We start from the raw sequence: 13,243 nt of genomic DNA on the forward strand, positions 1-13,243 counted from the left end.
GTAGATGAGGCATTCTAGACAGAAGAAACAGCATGCACCAGGACAAGATTGCCTGGGAAAGTCTGGAACATCAGGAAATGGTGCATTGCAAGATCTTGTTAGAGCACAGGGGAATGGTAAGGAGTGAAACTGGAAAAGAAGTCAGGGCCAGACTGCAAATGGCTATTTATGCCATGGTTTTCATCTATATATGGATTTCCTCTTTTAAAGGACTGAAGGATTTCAAAAAGGGGTATAATATGTTGCATGGTATGTTTGAGGAAGTATAGTGCATGGATTAGAAGGGTTGTAAGAATGGAGACAAGAAATAGTTAAGAGACTCTTGACAGTTCCAGATTAGAGGTAATGAGGGTCTGATCTGGGATCCCTAAAGTGAGCCTGGGATGAGAACAAAGATGCTGCAGACATTTTAGCTGAAGAATGGGCAAATTAGTATGGGGGAATAAAGAAGGAGACCTAGGATCACCCTCAGGGGTACATCTTGGCTAACCAGATGGATGGTGTCTGAGGATTCTCCAAGACCAACAGAAAGGCCTGGCATTCTAGGCCAGCTAGGGTGTGGGATCTGAGACTGGTAAGGGATGGGCCTAGAGCCCAACCCGTATCACCTGCAGCCAGGATGGCAAATATATTTCATCCTACATGCCAACTCTGACGGATTGGTGGTGTCTACCTAAATTACTATTTGAGAAGGATTGTAAGACCATATCTGGGCCCAGTGGGGATGAACGCTGTGATTGATTAGCAGAGTGTCATGGGTGCTGGGTCGGGAGGGGTAGTACATGTATCTCATGCTTGCTTTCCCTGTACTGCATACTCAGACTGCCTGCTGAGAATTAATGAGATGAATCTTGGGTGTCTCTCAATCAGCCCAGTTAACAGAGAGCAGCAGATGCACACAGGAGATGAGCAGCTATGCTGGAAGACATGAAGCTGACAGCCACGTTATGTGGACCTCCAGCTAGTGGAGTCTATAGGAGCACCATGCAGCATCTCCATCCCTGAGAATCAGCGCTGGCCCTTCCATGACTAGTCCCTGGCATCCTGAATGGTATCTTAGAGACCCTCCTGGGAAACCCAAGCAATGCCCCAGACACTGACCAGCTACTTGAGCATTGATACTGCCCAAGGGTACAGAAGTTGTGTCAAGAGGTAGAAGCCAGAAAAACTTAGGTTGGAAATTCTTTACCTAGGATCCATGGATGAGCTACAGGAGGCCTGTAAACCCCTCAAAATGATGTACAAGTTGTTCTAAGTATGTGCATTTTTGTTAGTCTCTCAAAGAGATCCCTGCCCGGCAATAAATGATTTTAATCACCACTCAAGATGAAGTAACACTAGTGAATTCTGCTAAGGTGAGGGAGGTGAAGCACCTGTATCTCAACAGGAGGTGAACTTCCAGGGGTATCACCTGATTACGCAGCCAGCACAATCCACTTAGCCTTAAAAAGTGTCCTCCAGACCACTTGAGTCCAGGAGTTCAAGACTAGCCTGGGCAACATGGCAAGATGCTGTCTCTACAAAAAAAAAATTTTTTTAATTAGCCAGGCATAGTAGTACAAACCTGTGGTCCTAGCTATTCAGGAGGCTGAGGCAGGAGGATTGCTTGAGCCCAGGAGGTTGAGGCTGCAGTGAGCTAAAGATCGCACCACTGCACTCCAGCCTAGGTGACACAGTGAGACCCTGACTCCAAAAAGAAAAGAAAAAGTGTCCTAAAATCTGGGATGCAAACTTGGGGCTACTTTTGACTAGCTTGGGAATCCAGAAAGGCATTTTTTCCTGAAAGAATGTTCTTAGTTTTTGCTAACCTCTCAAAGAGATTCGTGCCAAAAAAAAAAAAAAAAAAAAAAAAAAAAAAAAAAAAAAAAAAAAAGCTTCTACCACTGCTCAAAGTGGAAAACAATGCTATCTATGATCAAATAACCAAGGAGGTTTGTGGCAATAAAACTTTACCTCCCTTGAGCTGGGAGAAGAGCTAGGATTGGCCACACCTGAAGACACTATTAATCCCAAGGAAACTGTGGCAGGTAAGGAAGACACTTTGGACATTACCTTGGGATCCTGGACTGGTGGAAGCTCCTGAAAACTATTAGGCTTAGGAAATTGTATCTGATGAAAGTTCAGAGATGTGGGTCATGATTGGAAAATAGGGCCAGATGCAGCGGCTCATGCCTGTAATCCCAGCACTTTGGGAGGCCAGGAGACCAGCCTGAACAACATAGCAAGACCTCATCTCTATAAAAAGTTTTAAAATGAGCTGGGTGTGGTGGCACACATGTGTAGTACCAGCTACTTGGGAGGCTGAAGCCAGAGGATTGCCTGAGCCCAGGGGTTTAAAGTTATAGTGAGCTATGATCACACCATTGCACCCCAGCCTGGGTGACAGAGAGAGACCTTATCATACAAAAAAAAAAAAGTTGGGAAGTGGGATGCATGGCCTGGGTTGGCAGCCTTAGATGTGATGCAAAGGCGCTGCAACCCTGTCCTTCAGAGCACCTATGGCTACTTATAAATACATACACGCTCATTGGTGTGTTCATGTATTATCTGTCTGCCCCATAAGTCTGTCAGCTCTAGGACAGCAAGGACTGTGTCTGATTTTGCTTCCACTGTCACCTGGCAGAATCTTGGGCACAGAGTAGATATATTCAATAAATATTTGTTGAATGAAGAACTGGGTAGTTGAATGGAGAGATGAATGGATGAATGGATGGATGGGTGGGTGGGCGGCTGGGCAAGTCAAGGTCATCCATCTGAAAGGCAGAATCTAAAAAAAAAAACTAAATGCCTCATGGGTTTGGCATTTGGGAGGCAATGTAGTATAGTGCTCAGAGAACAGAGTTTGCAGACTTTGCTTATTTAGTGTGCAACCCTAGGCAAAATATTTAACCTTTCTGTCTCAGTTTTCTCATCTGTAAAATAGAGATAATAGTTCCTGCTTCATAGAGCTACTATGAAGATTAAATGAATTGATACATCTAAAGCACTTTACCTGACACATCGTAAGCACTAGGCAATAAGTCAAAGAAACTTAAAAAAAAAAAAATACATGGAGAATCTAGATAAAAGGCAAAGGGATACAGAGGGTAGCAAGGGGGCTGAAAGCTAAAAGTGAGAAATGGGGGCTTCAATGTCATCTTCTAAGGTGCCAGTGGCTCACCCATGGCACCTTAGACAAATCCATCCAGGGTACTCACCAGGCCTGGACAAGAGTGATTGTTTTTTGTTTGTTGGGTTGGTTGGTTGGTTGGTTTTATTGTTTGTTTGTTTTGGTTCACAGGGGTAAGAGCAAGGTTAGAGGAAAATGACCTGATTTTGAGACATGATGTGGATATCTGCATGGGGGTGTCCAGTAGGAGAGCCTGAGTTCAGGAGGAAGATTTCAATGGGCTTAATCTTGCTGGGGAAAGTCAATTCTGCTCTCAGATGTAAGGAAACAGCGTAAGAAAAAACCACCCTCTAAGTCCTCTCCACTCAAGTGGTCTGTACTCCAGCACTCAGGCTGCTAAACTCAGGCCCCTCTGCTCCCTCCTCAATTCCTGCCAGGATCATGGGCACTAATCCATCAGAGAAACCCCCAGAGGCAGCCCCCAAGGCTCCTACCCTTTGGCCTTTGGGATTATGTAGGGGGAAAAAATTAGTGCAGGAAGCTGGATCGATATCATCTTCAAATAGCCCCAGTAGACTCTTCAGGCCTAGGACAGTTGGGTATCTCCAATCCTCCAGTGTTTGATGGTGAAAGGGAAATGCATTCATGGATGGAAAAGGAGATTTTGAAGGCCTAGGATGTCAGGCGTATATAGACTGTGTCATATTCTGCTTCTCCTGGCCTATGTCCAACTAGAACACTAACCACCAAATGCCTTTCTATCCACCATTATAAATGACAATGATAACCCCTCAAAGCACAGACTGACTTCTCCACCTCCTCCAAGTGTCTTGTCAATAGTGGGAAAAGCTATGCACCTTATGTAAGGAATAGTGACTCTGATCTACAGGTCAACTCAATACAGGCATATCCATGGTAACTTGTACCCACAAGTCAAATTATGTTGGAATCTGTTACAACTTAAAGACACCATGTCACCTTGAACATGTTCATGTCACCTATTTTGTTCCAACGTGGTAGAGTGAAGATACCATCACAGTGACAATCTTGATCTTTTCGCTAGTTCGCAGATGTGCTAACATAAGTCCATTTCTTCTAAATTTATCAAAGTGTTGACAGACAAAAAAATGCCAAGCTGTCAATTGAAACACAGACCTCACTTCAGTCTTCAAGACAAATGCATTCTAAAGACGTTCTGTAGTGGAAATCGTGCTGGACTGGGAATGAACACACCCAGGTTCCAGTTCTTGGCTTGGTCATCACTGGCTGTGTGGATTTAAGAAGTCACTTTGCCGTTCTGGGCCTCAGACACCTCATCTGCAATGTGAGAGGCTTGGGCTAGATGATATTATGCTGAGATAAATTATGGAGCCTATAGTACTTCTCACTTTGCCCCCACGCGAGTTCTCTGAGTCATCCTCTTCTGCCCTCCCCCGTTCTCACGTTGATTGGCAGCACTGCAAGCTGATTGGCCCTTTCTCCTCTGGCGATGTGGGGGATGGTACCCTGTGTTATAAATAAATGAACAGGGTGGGGCGGGACAAAGGGAGGGGCTGTCTGAGGCCCTCGGAGAGCTCATTAGTGGGGAAAGCTCCTTGACTGGGGACTTCTGATCTTCAGCCCTGATTCACTCAAGCAGTCACAAGCAAAAGGAGAGGAAAAAGAGGAGCTGGGGGAGATTCATGTGTACAGGGCACTGGGGACATGATGGAGGTGGGGACCATGACTGGGCTGAGGGGAAGCAGAGAATCCCTCCCCCAACCCAGGTCAAACTTCGCTGGCCTGCTTACAATCAAGATTGGGTCCCTGGCTAGGCCCTGGCCCTAAAATATGTGCACCCCAGAGGATGACAGGATCACCCACCAACAAACTGGACTCTTGAAAGATGTGAACCCCTCAGGGAAACCCCAAATAGGTCAAAGTCATGGGCATTCCTCTGGAAACAGAGCTGGAGAGCTGTTAGGGTGACTTCTTAAAGACCACGCTAAGAAGGAGGTGTGCAAAGGCTCTTGAACAACCACAGAAATATAGGGGCTTAAGTGACTCTCAGGTAAAGGTCTCAAACTGCGGCGGGATCTGAACAACAGAACGACGCCTCCCCAGAGCTGTCCGTGGTGCTGGAGCCTTTCCCTGAGGCTGGCTCCCGACCACCTCCATCCTCCACACCAGCTGTCAGCCCACACTATGTCCTCTCCGACCTCAACCAACTGCAGAGCCAGCTGCCTGCCCAGCTCCACTTCCTGCCCGACCAGGACTCCCCCTAGCCTGCCCCAATTCATGATTGCCCTGGCCTAACACCTCTGCCAGCTGCCTGCCCAGAACCATGCGGCCAGTTATGCTAACTGCTACCTACATGTGTGGTCTATTTGCCCCAGTCCTTCCCAGCCTGGCAGCCTGATTCTCCATTCATTTCCCAAAAACACAGCTGGAGGTGGTGAATCAGCCACAGGGAGGGGCACTGGGCCTTGGCTGGGCACCCAGGAGGCCATGCCAAAAGGTCAGATGCAGGAGAAACAGAGCCACCCCTCCACACCTACCCTGACCAGTACAACCTAAACAGGATGGCGGAGAACAGCTTCCCAGTCCAGCAATCCTTGCCTACACATCAGCTAGCTAAACAGGAGCCCAGACCAAGAGAATTCCCCTGGGAGTCTCCTTATTGCTCCACCCCACCACACGTGGGTTCACAAATTCTGTCTTTAAGGGGTTTGGGAGGAGATAGAGTTTGGATGTTTTGTCCCCTCCAAATCTCATGTTGAAATATGACCTCCAGTGTTGGAGGTGGGCCTAGTGGGAGGTGTTTGGGTCATGGGGGCAGATCCCTAATAAATAGCTTGGTGCTGTCCCCATAGTAATGAGTAAGTTCTCAGTCTATTCATTCATGAGAGAGCTGGCTGTTTAAAAGAGATAGCATCTCCCCCCTCACTTGCTCCCTCTTTTGCCATGTGACATGCCAGCTCCCCCTCTGCCTTCTGCCATGATTGGAAGACTCCTGAGGCCTCACCAAAAGCAGATGCTGGCACTACACTTCTTGTACAGCTTGCAGAACTGTGAGCCAAATAAACCTGTTTTCTTTATAAATTACCCAGTCTCCGATATTCCTTTATAGTAATGCAAAATGGGCTAACACAGAAGGCTTTGTCACCAGCAGCAATCAGTTGGCACAGTGGGTCTCAGGGCAGAAGTATACCCCTTCCCTTTCCTATGTCCCAGTGAGTGACTTTGAGCAACTCACTGAATTTCTCTCAACCTCAGTTTTCCCATCAGGGTTGCCCCACACTATCATGAGATAAAGGACAGGAAAGTACTTGGTAAGTTCTAGAATGTGGTGCAAGGGGCAATTATCATTACTATCTAAATCCTACCCAGGTCTCCATGTTACTCTGATCCTTGTCAAGGGGGATTCAGGAGGCTGGCTGGGGAAACAGAAGAACATGTAAGTATTTCAATGTGCCTGGGGCTTCTCTGCATGTTGTCTTATTTAATCCAGTGAGGTAGATGTCACTGTCACCGTTCCACAGATGAGGTTAAGTGGCCTGCCCAAGGCCACACTGATAAGATGCTACCTAGCCCGGATCTGAACCAAATGCTGCGTAGCTCCCAAAACTGCATTTTGACCATTACACTAACCAACCTCCCTCTTGCCTAGTTACTGCAGCCCACCCCATCAGGGCCAGATCTTGTTTCCAAAAACCCAGAGAAGCAACCCCACCTCAAAAGAAGGCCTCTGCTCCCATTTGTCCCCTCAGATCAGATCTACTGGCTTTGCTCTGTTCTGACCCCAGACCTGACCCCAGTTTGCCAAACTGGCTGGAATGTGGCTTTAGACTAGGCCCCCCTTGAAGACACAGCTTTCCTCACCACCCCTCCCCCATCCAGTCTCTCCCCTCAACCCTCCACCCAGTGATGTGCTCCAGCCCTTCCCTCTCCAGAAGCAAGGGCACTGGAGATGCAGTACGTGCCCTTAGGCCAAAGGTTCTCAAACATTACAATGCACAAGAATTACTGGGGCAATGCAACGCAAATGCAGTCATCATCCACAGAGATCCTGAGTCAGCAGATCCACAGTGGGGCCCAGAAATCTGGATTTTAAGAAAGTGATTCCAAAACAGGTGGTCCATGCTGCCCTGGACTCTCAGGCCTGTGGTCTTTTCTCTGGGCTGGAAGTTTGCACTGATTATGGATCCCAAATACTACACTTCTCAGGGGCAGGTATCACCCTCATGTGAGGCAGCTCTGTCACTGTTCTGCATTACAGAGGTCATGTAGTGGTCCTTCCCTTCTTCCACTTTACAGATGAGAAAGTTGGGGCCTAGAGAGAAAAGGAGACCCCTCCAAGGTCAGGCCACTGGTTAATGGTAGAACCAGGACTGGGGCCTGGGGCTGCTGACAGTCAAGGCAGCCCAGTGCCCAAGAGGCCCAGACATCTGGGGAGGCAGTGGTAGGAAGTGAAGCCATGGCAGCCACAGAGTCTTTGGGTCACTTAGCTGTGGGGCTGTGGGATGACTCCACAGGGACTAGGAGCCTTTCACACTGATTTATGAGGTGGTCCCTGCCAGAGGACTCCTAGGCAGGGATGCCATTTGTTACTTCCCCACGGAAAGCCCCAAAATGATGATCACAGCACACAGATCCAGCACAGGAACACACACACAGTCTCTCATTAATAACTCCTGGGCCATCTGGTACAACAGCAACTGGGGCTCCAGATCTGGGCATCAGGTGCAGGGAATGTGACAAGAGGTGGCACAGAGCTGGGCTCTTTCTGCCAACAGGAGAGGAGTTTGTGCCACACACTGAATAAGAATTTGGGGAAAGCACAGGTGCATCCATACCCAAATCTAGAGGAGTGTGGGACCTCCTTGGAGTTCAACCCATGCCACATCAAAGGTCTATAGCAGCACTGTGCAATAGAACTTTCTGCCATGACGGAGATATTCTTTATCTGCTCTAAGACTTCAGTCACTGCCCACATGTGGCTATTGAGCACTTTATATGTGGCTAATGGGACTAAGGAACTTTTTTTAACTTTAATAGACACTAAAATTAGTTAATATATTAACTCATTTAAATCTCACAAGAGATCTATGAGTAGGTACTATTATTTTCCCCATTTATAGAACGAGGAAGCTGAGGCACAAAGAGGGCAAGTAACTTGTCCAAGGTCACTCTGGCTAGTAAGTGGTAGAGCTGAGAATTGATCCCAGGCAGTCTGGAACCACTCTTTTTTTTTTTTTTTTTTTTAGACAGGGTCTCGCTCTGTTGCCCAGGCCAAAGTGTAGTAGTGCAATCATGGCTCACTACAGCCTCAACCTCCCAGGCCCACTTCAGCCTGAGTAGCTGGGACCACAGGTGCACGCCACCGTACCCAGCTAATTTTTTAATTTTTTGTAGAGATGAAGTCCCGTTGTGTTTCCCAGCTGGTCTCAAACTGCTATGCTCAAATGATCCTCCCACTTCAGCCTCCCAAATCACTGGGATTACAGGTGTAGGCTACCACCCCTGGCCCAGAGTCTCTTTTAACCACTACCTAAGTTACATCCCTGCTGGCATGCTGCATTCCTGACACACTATCTGGGCTATACTGCAATATACATACATGTACACATGCACATCCATGACGGCTTGTCATGAATAAAACACCAGCAGCGGCATTTGGAGCCTTTACTCAGTGAAAGAGACATGGATCCCTGAGTGACAGAGTGGCCAGTCTGATGGGAAGAAGTACAACCCCTGTCTTGGAGCACCTTCCAATCAGATGGAAGAAGCAGAGAAGCAACATGGGTTCAAGCTGGGGGTGTCATGAATCTGAAGGGAAGTATGCTATTGAACTGTTGACTCCCTGACTCCATTTCAGCTGGTCCTAAGAAAGCCTTTGGGGTTCCTGGGAGCTCCAGGATGAGCTCTCCCTGAGCCTCTCTGAAAGTGAAGCTTTGGAGAAAGCGAAGCATGGCATCTCAGATGATCACTTCTCTCACACTCCAGAGAAGGTGGTGGAGGGGGGATCTGCTACAGCTAATTAGGAAAATGCATCAAGAACATAACTTACAAATGGCCCCATGGGTCCCCACATCTCATTTGCATTGAGCTGTTGTTACCTTATTGATTATATTAAATTAGGAGATAGTCACAACTGTCTGCAATACAACAATTACCATCATCAAACCAATTAGTATCAAATGGGATGTGGTCCATGTCACGCCAGTGCTGCACCTGGCTATTTCTAACATCGTCAGCCCAGCCTTATGAAATAATTGTGTTTCTAATGAAATGGCAGCATTTAGCAGAGATATTCCCAAGAGATCCACTCCTCTTTCCACGCCCTGTGTCAGGGTAGCTTGAAACAGAAGCACAGGCCAGGTGCAGTGGCTCACACCTGTAATCCCAGGACTTTGGGAGGCCAAGGTGGGTGGATCACTTGAGGTTGGCAGTTTGAGACCAGCCTGGACAACATGGTGAAACCCTGTCTCTACTAAAAATACAAAAATTACCTGGGTGTGGTGCTGTGCACCTATAATCCCAGCTACTTGAGAAGCTGAGGCAGGAGAATTGCTTGACCCTGGAGGCGGAGGTTGCAGTGAACCAAGATCGCGCCACTGCACTCCAGCCTGGACAAGAGAGTGAGACTTTGTCTCAGAAAAAAAAAAAAAGAAAGAAAAGAAACACAAGCACAAGCAAAATGATACAACTGGTGTCTTCAGTAGCCAAGTCCTTATGGACAAACTACCCCTGGCCCCAGAAACCCTTCATCCATCAATCACAGAGTTGCATTCATAGGTAAGTTCACACACAATCCATGTGTGCAAACCTGGTTGTCAACACCCTCTCACAACTAGAATACACACATAAAACATGTTGAAACCTGCTCACACAGAAACACACACCTCTCCATGAACTTCACACACACACACCCACAGCTCACCCTCAAGCAAAGGCACACATACTCACCCACACACCCTCACACCCTGTCATACCTTCTACACAGGCCTGCACCCAGCACGTATGTACAGTTACACACACAATTGTTCACCCAACACATGTAAGCAAGCACATGCTAAACAGCCACACACTTGTACAAGGAACCAAACACAGGATACAGACTTATACACACACAGCCCAGCATCCGCATGGTGACTCATCACACTCTCCCACAGTCACACACAAGCACACACCAGTTTTGGAGACACTTTAGACAGAATCCAGAAGTCTGGCAGGAGGACCCTAAGACCCCTTCTCCTCACTGCTCAGGGCCAGGAACCTCATTCTTCAGAAACCTCTGCACTACCACTCTACAACCCCCAAGACTGGCATACCTACCCCGTGGTGTAGGAGGAAGCCTCGTCCAAGATCACTGGCAGCTTTACAGTTCTCTCAACGATTGCAAAGGAGGCAAGTGAGGGGAGAATGGCAGAAAACCAGATGCCTTGGGCTTTCCTGTGCAGAGGCAGCCTTTGCAGAGGAGCTTCCTCATAGCTTCTCCTTTGCGATGGTGTCTGTTCATTTGCTCACGTGGCTTTACCCCAGTCGCCATTTATTGAGCACTTACCCTATGCCTGTCATGGAGATATCCCTTCCTTGACTCAATATTTCCTGGGTGCCTCCCATACCCTGGGTGCTGTTTTGGTTGCTCGAGATTCCACCATAAGCAAAACATAGTCCCTGTTCTTGTGATACAGTCTACAGGCAGAGACCGACCGGAAAGTCGTAAACCACCACATATAAATATGTAAGAGCTCTGAATAAAAATAAAGCAGAGAGAACAGAGCGTGGGTTGCTGTTTTAGACAAGGAGGTCAGAAAGTTCTCCCTGATAAGGTGACATTTAAGGAGTGACCTGCCAGAAGGCGAAGCAAGCCATGTAAATACAGCCCTGTGTCACATAACAGCGTTTCGGTCATCCATGGACCACATACACAAACAGTGATCCCGTAAGCCTATAATGGACCTGAAAATGTCCTATCGTTAGTGACACGGTAGCTGTCATAACGTCAAGTGGTGGGAATGTCATAGCACAACAGATTACTCATGCCTTTCTGGTAGTACTGGTGTAAGCAAACCTACCGCACTGCCACAGTCGTGTAAAAGTCTAGCGCAATGGGTGGGGTGCGGTGGCTCACACCTGTAATCCCAGCACTTTGGGAGACCAAAGAGGGCAGATCACTTGAGGTCAGGAGTTCGAGACCAGCCTGGCCTAAAATACAAAATTAGCCAGGCGTGGTGGCACATGCCTGTAATCCCAGCTACTTGCAAGGCTGAGGCACGAGAATCGTTTGAACCCCAAAAGCGAAGGTTGCAGTGAGCCGAGATCGTACCACTGCACTCCAGCCTGGGCAGCAAGAGCGAAACTCTGTCTCAAAAAAAATAAATAAATAAAAGAGTCCAGCACATGCAATTATGTACAAGTACATAATACTTGATAATAAACGACAATGTTACTGACTTATGTATTTACTATGCTATGCTTTTTATTGTTATTTCAATGTGTACTCCTGCTACTTATGAAAAAAAAAAGCTAACTGTAAAACAGCCTTAGGCAGGTCCTTCAGGAGCTATTCCAGAAGGCACTGTTATCAGAAGAGATGACAGCTCTATGTGTGCTATTGCCCCTGAAGATCTTCCAGTGGGACAAGATGTGGAGACAGAAGAGTGATATTGATGATCCTGACCCTAGGTAGGCCTAGGCTAATGTGTGTGTTTGTGTCTTCATTTTTAACAAAAAAGCCTAAAAAGAAAAAAAAGAAAGGAAATAATTTTATAATAGAAAAAAGCTTATATTGACAGTTTTTACAAAAGGTATATATGAAAAGAAAAAAATCTTATATAGAATAAGGATATAAACAAAGAAAATAATTTTATATAGCTGTATATGTCTATGTTTTAAGCTATGTGTTATTACAAGAGTCCAAAAGTTTTTACAAATCAATAAAAGAGTAAAAATGTTACAGTAAGATACATTTTTATTATTGAAGAAAAGAAAAAAGTTTATGAATTTAGTGTAGCCTAAGTGTACGGTGTTTATAAAGTCTACAGTAGTGGGTCGGGCGCAGTGGCTCACACCTATAATTCCCAGCACATGGGAAGGCCGAGGGGGACAGATCACTTGAGGTCAGGAGTTTGAGACCAGCCTGGCCAACATGGCGAAACCCCATCTCTATTAAAAATTAAAAATCAGCCGAGCGTGGTAATGCATGCCTGTAATCCCAGCTACTCAGGAGGCTGAGGCAGGAGAATCAGTTGAAACCAGAATGCAGAGGTTGCAGTGAGCCAAGATCGTGCCACTGCACTCCAGCCTGGGCAACAGAGTGAAACACTGTCTCAAAACATAAAAAAAAAAAAAAAAAAAAAAAAAAAGAAGAATCCATCCCCATCAATAAGCAACCCATGACTGTGACTGTGGGGAGAGCGTGCCAGGTGGAGGGAACAGCCAGTGCAAAGGGCCTGCAGCAGGTGCACAGGTGTCATTCCTCAGAGCAGCAATGCAACCAGCCTAGCTGGAGAGAGTAAGCAAGGGAGGTGCTGAGAGGTGTTGCCTATTTCAGGTGCATTATCTCATTTAACCATCACACCTCTGTAGGAGATGGAATATTATCATCTCTAATTTAGATGAGAAAACTGAGGCTCAGAGAGGTAATAGAACAGCGCCATGTCACACAGCTCTGAAGATACTGAGCAGACATGCACGCCTGGGTCTGCCCATTCCAGGACTGCCTCTTAGCCCCAGGCCCTTTCTTTCCCTCAACCACCCGTCTCCCTGCCAGGTTGTACCGGGCCTGTTAACATAAAGTCGTACACTAGCTTACGCTCACATGGTCATCAAAGTCATGATGGATCTATTAATTCATTGCTGGAGCTTTCATTACACACATTATTACAATGCACATGATTATGGTCGTTAGTGGCGCTTACAACTACAAACACCATTAATAACTCATAACTCTTTCCATCACCACGAAGGGGCCTTCTCCAGTGTGTATGTCCCTCATAACATACACACAGAGCCAGGAAAGGACCCCTGTGAGTGCTGGGGAAACACCCCCCTTATCAGAGAGTGGTGCCTCCAAATCCTCAGCTGTCTGCCCCAGCCCCTGAAGTCACCCCCTTTATCCGCCCCAGGGAGATGGCCCGGGCTCTAGCC

This window comes from Nomascus leucogenys, chromosome 12 (genome assembly GCF_006542625.1).
Source record: "Nomascus leucogenys isolate Asia chromosome 12, Asia_NLE_v1, whole genome shotgun sequence".
NCBI lineage: Eukaryota > Metazoa > Chordata > Mammalia > Primates > Hylobatidae > Nomascus > Nomascus leucogenys.